General features: G+C 47.6%; 1 pseudogene; it reads left to right on the top strand.

Annotated features, from left to right (window-relative positions):
* The first annotated feature begins 1,054 nt into the window (after window positions 1–1,054).
* On the top strand, window positions 1,055–2,169 carry LOC123055709 (ATP-dependent DNA helicase PIF1-like; annotated as a pseudogene).
* The last annotated feature ends 10,170 nt before the right edge of the window (window positions 2,170–12,339 follow it).

Below are 12,339 nucleotides of genomic sequence, written 5' to 3' on the forward strand. Positions count from 1 at the left end.
AGACCTGGCATAGAGGAAACAATTTTCACCGAATGGATGACCGCTAATCAATTGTATGAGGAGGCCCGTAATCTGACATATGCAGAATTCCCCACTAAGTGGACGCGGCATGCAAAGGAGAAAAGATGGAAACCAAGGAAAGGCGGGAAACGGTCTATTGGGAGGTCTACTATGCCCATCCAGCAAGTGGTGAGAAATATTACCTAAGGATTCTGCTAAATACTGTCAAAGGTTGTAAATCATATGAGGACATAAGAAAAGTCAATGGTATTGTACACCCAACCTATAAATTAGCATGGTATGCCCTTGGATTACTCAATGATGACCAAGAGTGGGATAATTGTATTAAGGAAGCATCACATTGGGCTTCTGCACAACAAATGCGACAACTTTTCTGCACAATACACATTTTTTGTGAGGTCACAGATCGAGGGAAACTATGGAATCTACATGGGAATTACTCTCGGACGACATTCAGCGACGTCAGAGGAAAATCTTAAACTTCGATGAACTTCATCTTAATCCTGAACAAATACAAAATCTCACACTTATAGAGATAGAGATGTTGCTAAGGAGAGGTGGAAAGTCATTAAAAGATTATGAAGGAATTCCATTACCGGATAGCAACTCACTACAAGGTCTGCAAAATAGGTTAGTAAGTGAAGAGCTTAACTATGACAGAGATTCTCTACAAATAGAGAAAGTGGCACTACTTGGAAAGTTAAATCCAGAACAGAAACAAGCTTTTGATGCAATACTACAATCTGTAAATAGCAAATTAGGCAAATTGATATTTGTCAATGGATACGGTGGAACAGGAAAAACATTTCTTTGGAAGGCAATCACGACATCACTACGATCTGAAGGAAAAATAGTTTTAGCGGTAGCATCCAGTGCAATAGCAGCACTTCTTATACCCGGGGGAAGAACTGCACATTCAAGATTTCACATTCCATTAAACATCACTAATGAGTCCACATGTGACATCAAGCAAGGATCCTATCTTGCAGACCTGCTAAAGAAAACATCCTTAATTATATGGGATGAAGCACCTATGGCGAACAAACATTGCTTTGAAGCATTGGACAAGAGCTTGAGAGACATCCTAAGGTTCACAAATGAAAGTAGTGCAGATAAACCATTTGGAGGGATGACGGTAGTGATGGGAGGTGACTTCAGACAAATCCTGCCAGTAATACCAAAAGGGCGAAGATCTCACATTGTAGATGCATCCTTAAAACGTTCCTACTTATGGAACCACTTTGAGGAATTCAAGCTCACACAGAACATGCGCGTTTCTGCACTAACAGATACTCCAGAAGAACAAAAGAAGACCGCAGATTCTGCGGACTGGATTCTAAATATTGGAGATGGATTAGTTGGAAATAAAGAAGAAGATGCATGGGTACATATACCGGAGGACTTACTACTGCAGAAAGGAGAGAACCAATTAGAAACAATCATCAACAGCACCTATCCAAACCTATGGATGAACTATATGAACCGAACATACTTAGAAGAGAGAGCCATCTTATGTCCAAGAAATGAGATGGTCGATGAGGTAAATTCTTACATCATGGGTAGAATAGAAGGTGAGGAGGTAACCTATCAAAGTTCAGATACAGTGTGCAAAGCAATGTCAAATTGAGAAGATGGAGACCATTTGTACCCAACAGAGTTCCTGAATAGCTTGAAGTGCCCTGGAATACCAGACCACGAAATACGGCTCAAAGTTGGAGTGCCAGTTATGCTGCTACGGAATATCAACCAAAGTGAGGGCTTATGCAATGGTACGAGACTAACTATAACACAGCTAGGTAAATGGTTCATAGAAGCTCAGATAATAACAGGGACAAACATTGGAAACAAGGTATATATTCCAAGGATTATTATGTCACCAAGTGACTCAAAATGGTCGTTTGTGTTGAAAAGGAGGCAGTACGCCAGTACCCAATATCAGTTTGTTTTGCAATGACGGTAAATAAGAGTCAAGGGCAGTCGCTAAAACATGTGGGGTTATATTTACCAAAGTAGGTGTTCACACATGGCCACCTATATGTAGCGGTATCAAGAGTCACAAGTAGAGATGGACTTAAAGTTCTAATTTCAAATGAAGAATATAAGGAAAATAATTCGGGAAAAAATATTGTGTACAAGGAGATCATTTAGTAAGAGACCTTGCAATATTTCAATTTTACAATATGTAACCTTCTTATAAAGGAATTTTATACGGTTTTCAGATGAATCAGATATTTTTGCGGACACACATGACTATGTTTGCAAATCTCATCTAGCACTAAAACAATATGTAGTGTTTACTAAGTATCCGCAGTTTGGATCTCACGACTCATGCCCGAATCTGTCTCATAGCTCTGACATGACCACAGTATAATTGAATGTACAACTATCAATACCAAATAACAAATCCATCAACATCTCTTACTTGGGCATGATCGAGCACAAAGTGGCAAGATTTTCGTTTTTCTATATAAATATACTTGGATGATTTCATTAATGATGATTCAGGTCGTATGACCGACCAAACAAGGGCTAGATTTGATTATTATTTTGGTAACATGCCAAGATCAATTCTGTCAATGGGAATCTATGTGTTGTCATTAATCATGGAGCTATTGAATATAATTTCGATTCTCATGTTATATGCCTAAATGGTGACGAATGTGGTCTGCTCTACAGGTATGATAGCGACCGCATATTATAGGTTTGATTGTACCAATATGTCTATATCTTTTATGTTGGCCTTGGCCCTGTAAGAACGAGGAAACAAACTTCCAAAGAAACAACAAACAGAAATACCATAAATGATTTTTCTGAGTATCATGCGCGAATCAGGAAATCTCATATAGGCACATGTCCTACACATATTTCCGTTAGAGAGAAAAAAAAATCTCACACATTAAGTCAATATCTCTTCAGAAGCTAAAATTCTTTATAGTAGGATTTATATTTTATTTCCATGTTAAGATTGTAGATGCCATTATTTTTGAATTTATCAGGAATTAAGAAAATAAAAAATATATAGTATGGGGCGCACAGCCGCGGACTACATCGACAACAACACACAAAATAAGCTGACGCGGGTGACCTACCGAATCAGCTCAGGCAGTCTCCTTCGCGGCTCCTCTACCACCCATCTCTACACGACACCTACATCACCTCACTACATATCTGCATACAGACCAAAAAGTGAAATAAGACACCTCCTCCAAGCTTTCAAATACTGAAGATACATACAGAAAATATAATGATTTAAATACACGTGATGTATCCCATAGTGGTTGCTTCTCTCTCACTTTCAGATTATTTAGCAAGGTCAGATTTAGAGCTTACAAATTGAAGAGTAGAAGGTACAATAAAAATGGGGGCACGCCTCCATTTCCAAAAAAAAATAAAAATAGGGAACAAAATGTATGACCAGCTGTCGGATCAGGAATTTCGTCTCGGGGGACCGGCGATTGGAGAGACAGAGAGCCGTATGCAGTGGCGTCTGGGAGTGGAACCGGAGGTGACTCGGTGTCGGCCCGACGGAGCTCCAACGCAGCACGACGGTCACCGGTGATGTTTCGTTGTAGCACCAACGGGTCCTTGGCGATGCTCCGTTGGAGCACCACGCAGTCCGGGGTAGCACATCGGTTACTCCCTCGCAGGGCCTTGCAGCTAGTAGTCGCGACGGCGTGTTGGCGGTGTGCTTGGAGCGGGTGACAGCAAGCTTTTTTTTCTCGAATACGCACGAGTGTGCGTATCATATATTAAAGAAGGAAAGGGAAAGACTCCCTCCACGTTCAAAAATGTTACATGAGTATTTACAAATGGATCACAGCCACTCCACAGGAATGCTACATTGTACTACTCAGCTCTATCCCACGCTGCGAGGCCGCCAAAAAACGCCTCAACTTCCCCTTTTAGCAGTCTGGCCTGCTTCCATGCTCGGGCCTCCTTCTCAATGCTTCACAGTACCTTGCCCATAGATGGCGTCGCTCCATCGAATACTACGGCGTTGTGGTGCGTCCACAACTCCCATAGGACAAGGATGCAAATTGGTCTTGCAAGCTTTTTGTGCTGTACACTTTCCTCTTGTCGGATGCACCATTCAGGTAACGTCTCGTTTGTTGTAGGGGTCCTGTCCGGTTGGCCCATAGCAAGGCATAACTTTGCCCAAACTTCCCGTGCGAACACGCACCCGATCATGATGTGGGTCATTGTTTCCTCGTGCTGGCTGCAGAGAGGGCATGAGCTTTGGTGAGAAAGCCCTCGCCGTGCTAATCGATCCGAGGTCCAACACCTATTCTTGATGGCCAACCAAGTAAAAAAGCATTTGTGCAGCGGCGCCCTGGACTTCCAAGTGAAGTCTGCCATAGGTGCAACCTGGAGGCCGGAGAACCTTGCCGCATACACAGATCGCGCCGAGAACTTGCCATCTTTCTCCCATGCCCACTTGAAGCTGTCGTTTTCTGTCAGCGGAATGTTAAACCTATCCACCCGCTGCCATAGGCCCAGGAATTGCCGAAGCATGGTTGCAGTGAGATCCGGCACAATTTCCAGAGCCCAAGTGTGATCCGCCAAAGCTTTAGAAACCGTGCGAGTTGCCCTAGTTCTCCTTGGCACCGTTTTGTATAGAATAGGTGCCAGCTCCTCCACGCGATAGCCATCTAGCCATCGATCCTCCGAGAAGAGCGTTGTCTCGCCATTTCCCACAGTTGTTGTAGTTGTCGCGCGGAATAGCGCCATGGATTCTGTCGGAACTATAATCTTGAACTGGGACCAGGGGCTGGATTGGTTAGTACGTTGCAACCACGGCCACCTCGCCAACATGGCAGTGTTCAACCATCTCAGGTTCGGAATGCCAAGACCACCCACCCACTTAGGGCGGCAAACTGAGTCCCATGCCACCGCACAGTTCCCGCCCCGAGCCTCCATCTTGCCACACCACAGGAAGCTGCGACATATCTTTGTCAATGCTGTGAGAGTTTTAGGAGGTATCTGAAGTGCCATCATCGCATGTATCGGAATTGCGCGCAACACTGAGAGGATGAGGATGAGCTGGCCACTCTTGGGCAGGGTAGCCGCCTTCCCGTGGGGCAGGCGAGCTGCAAATTGTTCCACCAAGTATTGAAATTGTGCTGCAGTGTCCTTTCTGATTGTGAGCGGGGGGCGAGGTATTTGCATGGAAAGGACGCACTTGTGCAGGCGAGTGTACGGCAAACCAAGTCCAACTCCACCGGTGAGCATCTAATGGGGAGTGCCGCACTCTTGGATAGGATGAACATGAGGCCCGAGGCTGCCCTGAAAAAGTGCAAGGATCTCCCAACAGGCCATAGTCTCCTGGTTATTAGGCTTGAAGAAAACCATTACGTCTTCCGCGAACGTGGAGACGCGCTGGTGCACACCAGCTCTAGCGAGGGGGCCGAAGATGCCCCGATCAGTGGCCTTCTTGAACATCGCCTGAAGTGGCTCCATGCACAGGATAAAGAGCATGGGGGAAATTGGATCGCCCTGCCTAAGACCACATGCGTTATAGATTGTGGCCCCTGGTACACCATTCACCGCGATCTGTGTAGTGGAAGTGGCAAGTAGTCCGCAGATCCATGTAATCCACTTCCTCCCAAATCCCATCCTAGTCATGACCTCCAAAAGGAACAGCCATTTAACCGTGTCAAAAGCCTTGGATATGTCGAGTTTCAGCAGTACTGTTGGATCCTTGAGTGCATGCAACCTGCACGTCGTGCACTGAACAAGCATGAAGTAATCATGCAGAGAGCGGCCCTTGACGAAAACGCTTTGGTGATTTCCCACGAGGAATGGCAGCTCGTCCACCAATCTTGTAGCGAGCACTTTGTCGAAAATCTTGGCTGCGTCATGGATTAAGCTCACAGGTCGGTAGTCCTTCAAGTCTACCGCGCCCTCCCTCATTGGCAGCAGGGTTACGACGACTCTGTTAATGGCTGCAAGCCCGCGTGCATCTCCTGTAACGCCCGGATAATCATGCTACAGTAATCTCACGTTAATGATGCCACGTCACCTAGGTTACTGTTGTTAACCTCGCGATGATTCGAAACCGTTTCAAAATTTAAATTCAAATTAATGTCAATAATAAAAGTTTTCAAAAATTTAAACAAAAATGTTCGGTGGGTGCCAGATATTGCACTAATAATTATTGTGGAGAAAACATATTTTTAGAAAATGCCTAACTATTTTAAAATGATGTAAAACAGAAAAGAAAATAAATAAAAAGAAAAGAAAATGCAACAGAGAAAACAAACAGAAAAAAAGGAAGAAAGGAGGAACCCCCCCTCCCCCCACTGGACCCTGGCCCAACTGGGCCAAACCCCAGGCCCAGCCGGCCGGCCCACCCCTGCTCTCCCCTTATCCACTCCCCCACTTCCCCCCCCCCACCGACACCTCCTCCCACTCCCCCGAAATATCCCCCCTCCTCCTCTGCCTCCCCCGATCTGGATCGGGAGGAGACCACCGTCGCCGTCGCGCTCGACCCCGCCGCCGCCTGGACGCCGCCAGAGCCCTCCCCGCCGGCCTGCTTCCCCTTCCTCCCCTGCGTGCGTCGTCCCCGTCCCCCCACCCCAAGCCCCGCTGCCCAGACCCTACGCCCGCGGTGAGGCCCTCGGCCGCGCTCGTCCCCTCCCCTGCATCGCCGCGCTCCCCGCGTTCGGCCCGCGCCCGGGCCGCGCGTTGCCCCGCCCGGCATGCCTACACACGCCCGTGGTCGCGCCCTCTCCCCCCCGTGAGCAGCGCCCCTCCTCTCCTTCCCTCGACGCGCTCACCGCAGCCCCCGCGCCGGCCCTCGCCTCTGTCGCCCCTGTGCGTCGCCCGCCACCCCCATGCTCGGCTACGCCGCCCGCTGATGGCCGCGCCCTGCCGTCCTCGCCACACGCGCTGCGAGGCCAAGCCCCGACGCTTCTCCACCTCGGCCATGGCCTCGCCCTCCCCCGTCTCTCCCTCTGTCCCGTGGCCGCGCCACTCCGACCGCACCGGCGCCACCCCTCGCCTCCACCTGCCGTGGCCCCTGGCCGCGCCGGCGAGCCCCGCCATCGGTGCCCCGGCGTCCTCGTCCCGCCCTGCGGGCGAGCGCTCGCTCGGGTGCGCCCGCACCCGTGGACCAAACCCGCTCGCCCCCCCGGGCCACTGCCAGGTGGGCCTCGCCCCCCCTGAGCCACTGCCCCCTTGGGCCCGAACCCCGTGGCCCAATGACAGCCGGGGCCCAGCCCACAGAATAAAAAGAAAAAAATGAAAAAAATGAAATGATAAAATAATAATAATAATAATAATAATAAACTAGTTAATAAAACTTAATAAATAAATAAATAAAAATAAAATTAATAATAAAACAAATAATAAAAATAAATTTAATTAATTAACTAATTAATTAATTAAGTTAATTAATCATATTTAAATTAATCTAATTAATTAGTTAATTTAATTAAACAGTAATTATTTAGCTAAACCCTAATTAACCTAAACAGAGAATGACAGGTGGGTCCCACTGGACCCACATGTCAGTTTGACTTAGTCAACCCCAGTTGACTGCTGATGTCATAAATCCAAATTTCGAATTAAATTAAATAATTAATTAAATTCCAGAAATTAATAAAATGTTTAGAAAATCATATCTTTTAATCCGTAATTCGGATTAAAATATTTTCAACATGAAAGTTGCTCAGAACGACGAGACGAATCCGGATACGCAGTCCGTTCGTCCACCACACCTCCCTAACCTATCGAACTCGCAACTTTCCCCCCCGGTCCATCTGTCCAAAAACGCAAAACATCGGGAATACTTTCCCGGATGTTCCCCCCCTTCGCCGGTACCACCTACTGTCACGTTACGACACACCTCGCACTACTCATTGTCATGTCACGCATCGTCATGTTTATGTTTGCATTGTATTTACTGTTTCTTCCCCCTCTTCTCTCCGGTAGACTACGAGACCGACACTGCTGCTGCCCAGTTCGACTACGGAGTTGACGACCCCTCCTACTTGCCAGAGCAACCAGGCAAGCCCCCCCCCCTTGATCACCAGATATCGCCCATTCTTCTCTATACTGCTTGCATTAGAGTAGTGTAGCATGTTACTGCTTTCCGATATCCTATTCTGATGCATAGCCTATCCTTGCTACTACTGTTGTTACCTTTACCTGCAATCCTACATGCTTAGTATAGAATGCTAGTTTTCCATCAGTGGCCCTACATTCTTGTCCGTCTGCTGTGCTATACTATCGGGCTGTGATCACCTGGGCGGTGATCACGGGTATATACTTATATACTATATACATGACACATGTGATGACTAAAGTCGGGTCGACTCGAAGGAGTACCCGCAAGTGGATCTTTGTGGCGGAGCGACAGGGCAGGTTGAGACCGCCTAGGTGAGAGGTGGGCCCGGCCCTAGTCGACGTTCGCGATTACTTAACACGCTTAACGAGATCTTGGTATTTGATCTGAGTCTGGCCATTTGGTCTATACGCACTAGCCATCTACGCGGGAGTAGTTATGGGTATCCCGGCGTCGTGGTATCAGCCGAAGCTCTTTTTGACGTCAGCGACGGAGCGGCGCGCGCCGGATTGGACTGGAACGCCACTAGGCTAGGTCTGCTTCCGGCCGCCCTCGCAACGTGCAGGTGTGCATAGGGCGATGGGCCCAGACCCCTGCGCGCATAGGGTTAGACCGGCGTGTTGACCTCTCGGTTGAGCCTAGGTGGGGCTGCGACGCGTTGATCTTACGAGGCCGGGCATGACCCAGAAAAGTGTGTCCGGCCAAATGGGATCGAGCGTGTTGGGTTATGTGGTGCACCCCTGCAGGGAAGTTTATCTATTCGAATAGCCGTGTCCCTCGGTAAAAGGACGACCCGGAGTTGTACCTTGACCTTATGACAACTAGAACTGGATACTGAATAAAATACACCCTTCCAAGTGCCAGATACAACCCGGTGATCGCTCTCTAACAAGGCGACGAGGAGGGGATCGCCGGGTAGGATTATGCTATGCGATGCTACTTGGAGGACTTCAATCTACTCTCTTCTACATGCTGCAAGATGGAGATGACCAGAAGTGTAGTCTTCGACAGGACTAGCTATCCCCCTTTTATTCTGGCATTCTGCAGTTCAGTCCACTGATATGCCCCTTTACACATATACCCATGCATATGTAGTGTAGCTCCTTGCTTGCGAGTACTTTGGATGAGTACTCACGGTTGCTTCTCTCCCTCTTTTCCCCCTTTCCTTTCTATCTGGTTGTCGCAACCAGATGTTGGAGTCCAGGAGCCAGACGCCACCGTCGACGACGACACCTACGACACTGGAGGTGCCTACTACTACGTGTAGCCCGCTGACGACGACCAGGAGTAGTTAGGAGGATCCCAGGCAGGAGGCCTGCGCCTCGTTCGATCTGTATCCCAGTTTGTGCTAGCCTTCTTAAGGCAAACTTGTTTAACGTATGTCTGTACTCAGATATTGTTGCTTCCGCTGACTCGTCTGTGATCGAGCACTTGTATTCGAGCCCTCGAGGCCCCTGGCTTGTATTATGATGCTTGTATGACTTATTTATGTTTTAGAGTTGTGTTGTGATATCTTCCCGTGAGTCCCTGATCTTGATCGTACACATTTGCGTGCATGATTAGTGTACGGTCAAATCGGGGGCATCACATCTCCGCTGAAGAACTGGTCCATCGCCCTCATGAAATCATCCTTGATGATTGGCCAACATGTTGCATAAAATTGCCTCGTGAAGCCATCCGGGCCCGGTGCCTTGTCGAGCGGCATCAATTTGATAACCTTCTCCACTTCCTCCGGCGATAAAGGTGTTTCCAGGTGTGTCAAGTCTCTCCTCGGTAGCTCCAAGCCGTTCAAATCCACAGCATGCATCCGCGGCTGGGACGAGCCCAAAGTGCTCGTAAAGTGGTCGTCCACTACTTTGGCAATATTCTCATGGCCAGTGAAGATCTCATCATTGTGGCGTAAGGAGAGCATGGCATTCTTACGTTGCCTCTGGCATGCATGGCGATGGAAGAACCCAGTATTTGCATCTCCCACCTTAAGGTTAAGCATGTGGGATCTTTGGCGAGCGATTGTCCTCTCAAGAGAGCTTAAACCCAATAGCTTTCGTTTAAGCACTTTGTGTAGCCCATGCTCGTGGTCAGAGAGAGCACGAGAGTCTACTGCTGCATCCAGCCGGTATATGATCTCATGAGCGATGAGTATTTGCATCTTGATGTTCCCAATCTACCTCTGGCTCCACCTCTAAAGTTTCTTTGCTGTAGCCCGGAGTTTGCAATCAAGCACTTTGAATGGGTTCCCCGACGATGGAACCGATTGCCATGACTCCACCACGACATCCATAAACCCCTCAGCTTTCGGCCAAAAGGACTCGAAGCAAAATTTCTTTCCCATACAAAAAGCCGCATCAAGGTCTAGCAGGAGCGGGCAGTGGTCAGATACCGCAGAGCCAAGTGCCATAAGCAGGCACGATGGGTGCAAGTCCTCCCATGAGTTTGTAGTGAACACATGATCAATCTTTTCCAAGGTGGGGAGTCTCCTTTCATTGCTCCACGTGTACCGCCTCCCAAATAGGTATAGTTCTTTGAGTTCCAGCCGGTTTAGTCTGGCTCTGAACCGTGCCATCATCCGGCGATTGACTAGCTCATTGTTCTTGTCGTCCGGGTTTGTAAGTAGGTTGAAATCGCCAGCCAGCGTCCATGGTCCGGCATGTAGGTCACGAATCTCATCTAGCTCAGAGAGAAACTCCATTTTGTCGGCATCCGAATGCTGTCCATAGACCCCTGTAAACCACCATGCCGGTGCTCCAAAGTGGATAAGATGGGATGGATGGCAAGATTGCGGTCCGGCATATAGGTGACAGCAAGCTGACCGCGCTGGCCGTGTGATGATGGAGCAGGTAACGGCAAGGTCCCATGGGCGTGTTGGCTGTGTACAAGGGTTAAGGAAGGAGGGAACCAAAGTGGATAAGATGGGATGGATGGCTCCTGATGTTTCCAGTCCATTTTTGGGAGATGAGAGGAGAAACGGCAGGAGGAAGAAATGAAAGCAGGCAACCTTTTCATGTTTTTTCATTCTTTATTATTCACTGTACACGTGGGTCCCAATATAGCAGTCTACAGGTACGCTAATATTTTTCTTGGTTCACCGCACATGTGAGCCTCAAGGTTTCATCTGTAATTTCTGTACAGTTAAGGCCCCGCTTGAAATGGGTGTAAATTTATACACCTATATTTATTCTACATGTGTAAATTACTCAGGATCATATATTAATACATCATGCACAGACCAACCTCAATTCATTAAAATATACTTATAACTATGTAATATAAGCATTGTCGTCAATCGACGATAGCTATATTGCATTACATTGTAAGTGGCATCATGTGCATTCTGTCTTTTCTTGAAAATTATTCATAATATAACTAACGTCCATTGATTGTTGGAAAAGCATAATGCACATCCAAACCAATCAATTCATGAAATAGTCCAAGGGATATGCCTCCTTTTGTCTCTACGAAATAGTCCAAGGGATATGCCTCCTTTTGTTTCTACGTCTAACAAATTAAATTTTGTATGTGATGTCTTTTAGCAATATACAAAAAAAATTAATTTTGTCTGACGTTCCTAATTTGTACAAACTTTGCATACAACCAATAGTAAAAGTTCTAGCCCGTGCAGTCGCACGGGTTGACGACTAGTGGATATAATGATGATAACATAAACAGTTCAGATCTGAGTTCATTGCACCTGGGCCTAAAGTGACAAGCATTAAGCATAGCAAAGTCATAGCAACATCAATCTAGGAACATAGTGGATACTAGGGATCAAACCCTAACAAAGCTAACTCGATTACATGATGAATCTCATCAAACTCCTCACCGACCAGCGAGCCTACGAAGGAATTACTCACTCCCGGTGGGGAGCATCATGGAATTGGCGATGGAGAAGGGTTGGTGATGATGAAGAACGAAGACACCCCTTCTCCGGAGCCCCAAACGGACTCCAGGTCTGCCCCCCCCCCCCGAGGAAGAACAGGGCTTGGCGGTGGCTCCGTCTCGTGGATCGTGATAATTCTTTCTCCCTGATATTTTTCTCAGAAAATAGGATCTTATAGCGTTGGAATCAGGGTCTGCGGGGCCACCAGGTGGGGACAACCCACCTGGGCGCGCCAGGAGAGGGGGGCCGCACCCTAGTGGGTTATTCCCACCCAGGTGCCCCTCTCCGGCAGGTCTTGGCTCCAAAAATTCTTATTATTGATATAAAAAATCCTCGCAAAGTTTCGTTCCATTCCGAGAACTTTTATTTCTGCACA

This window comes from Triticum aestivum, chromosome 2D, assembly GCF_018294505.1.
Source record: "Triticum aestivum cultivar Chinese Spring chromosome 2D, IWGSC CS RefSeq v2.1, whole genome shotgun sequence".
Taxonomy (NCBI): Eukaryota; Viridiplantae; Streptophyta; class Magnoliopsida; order Poales; family Poaceae; genus Triticum; species Triticum aestivum.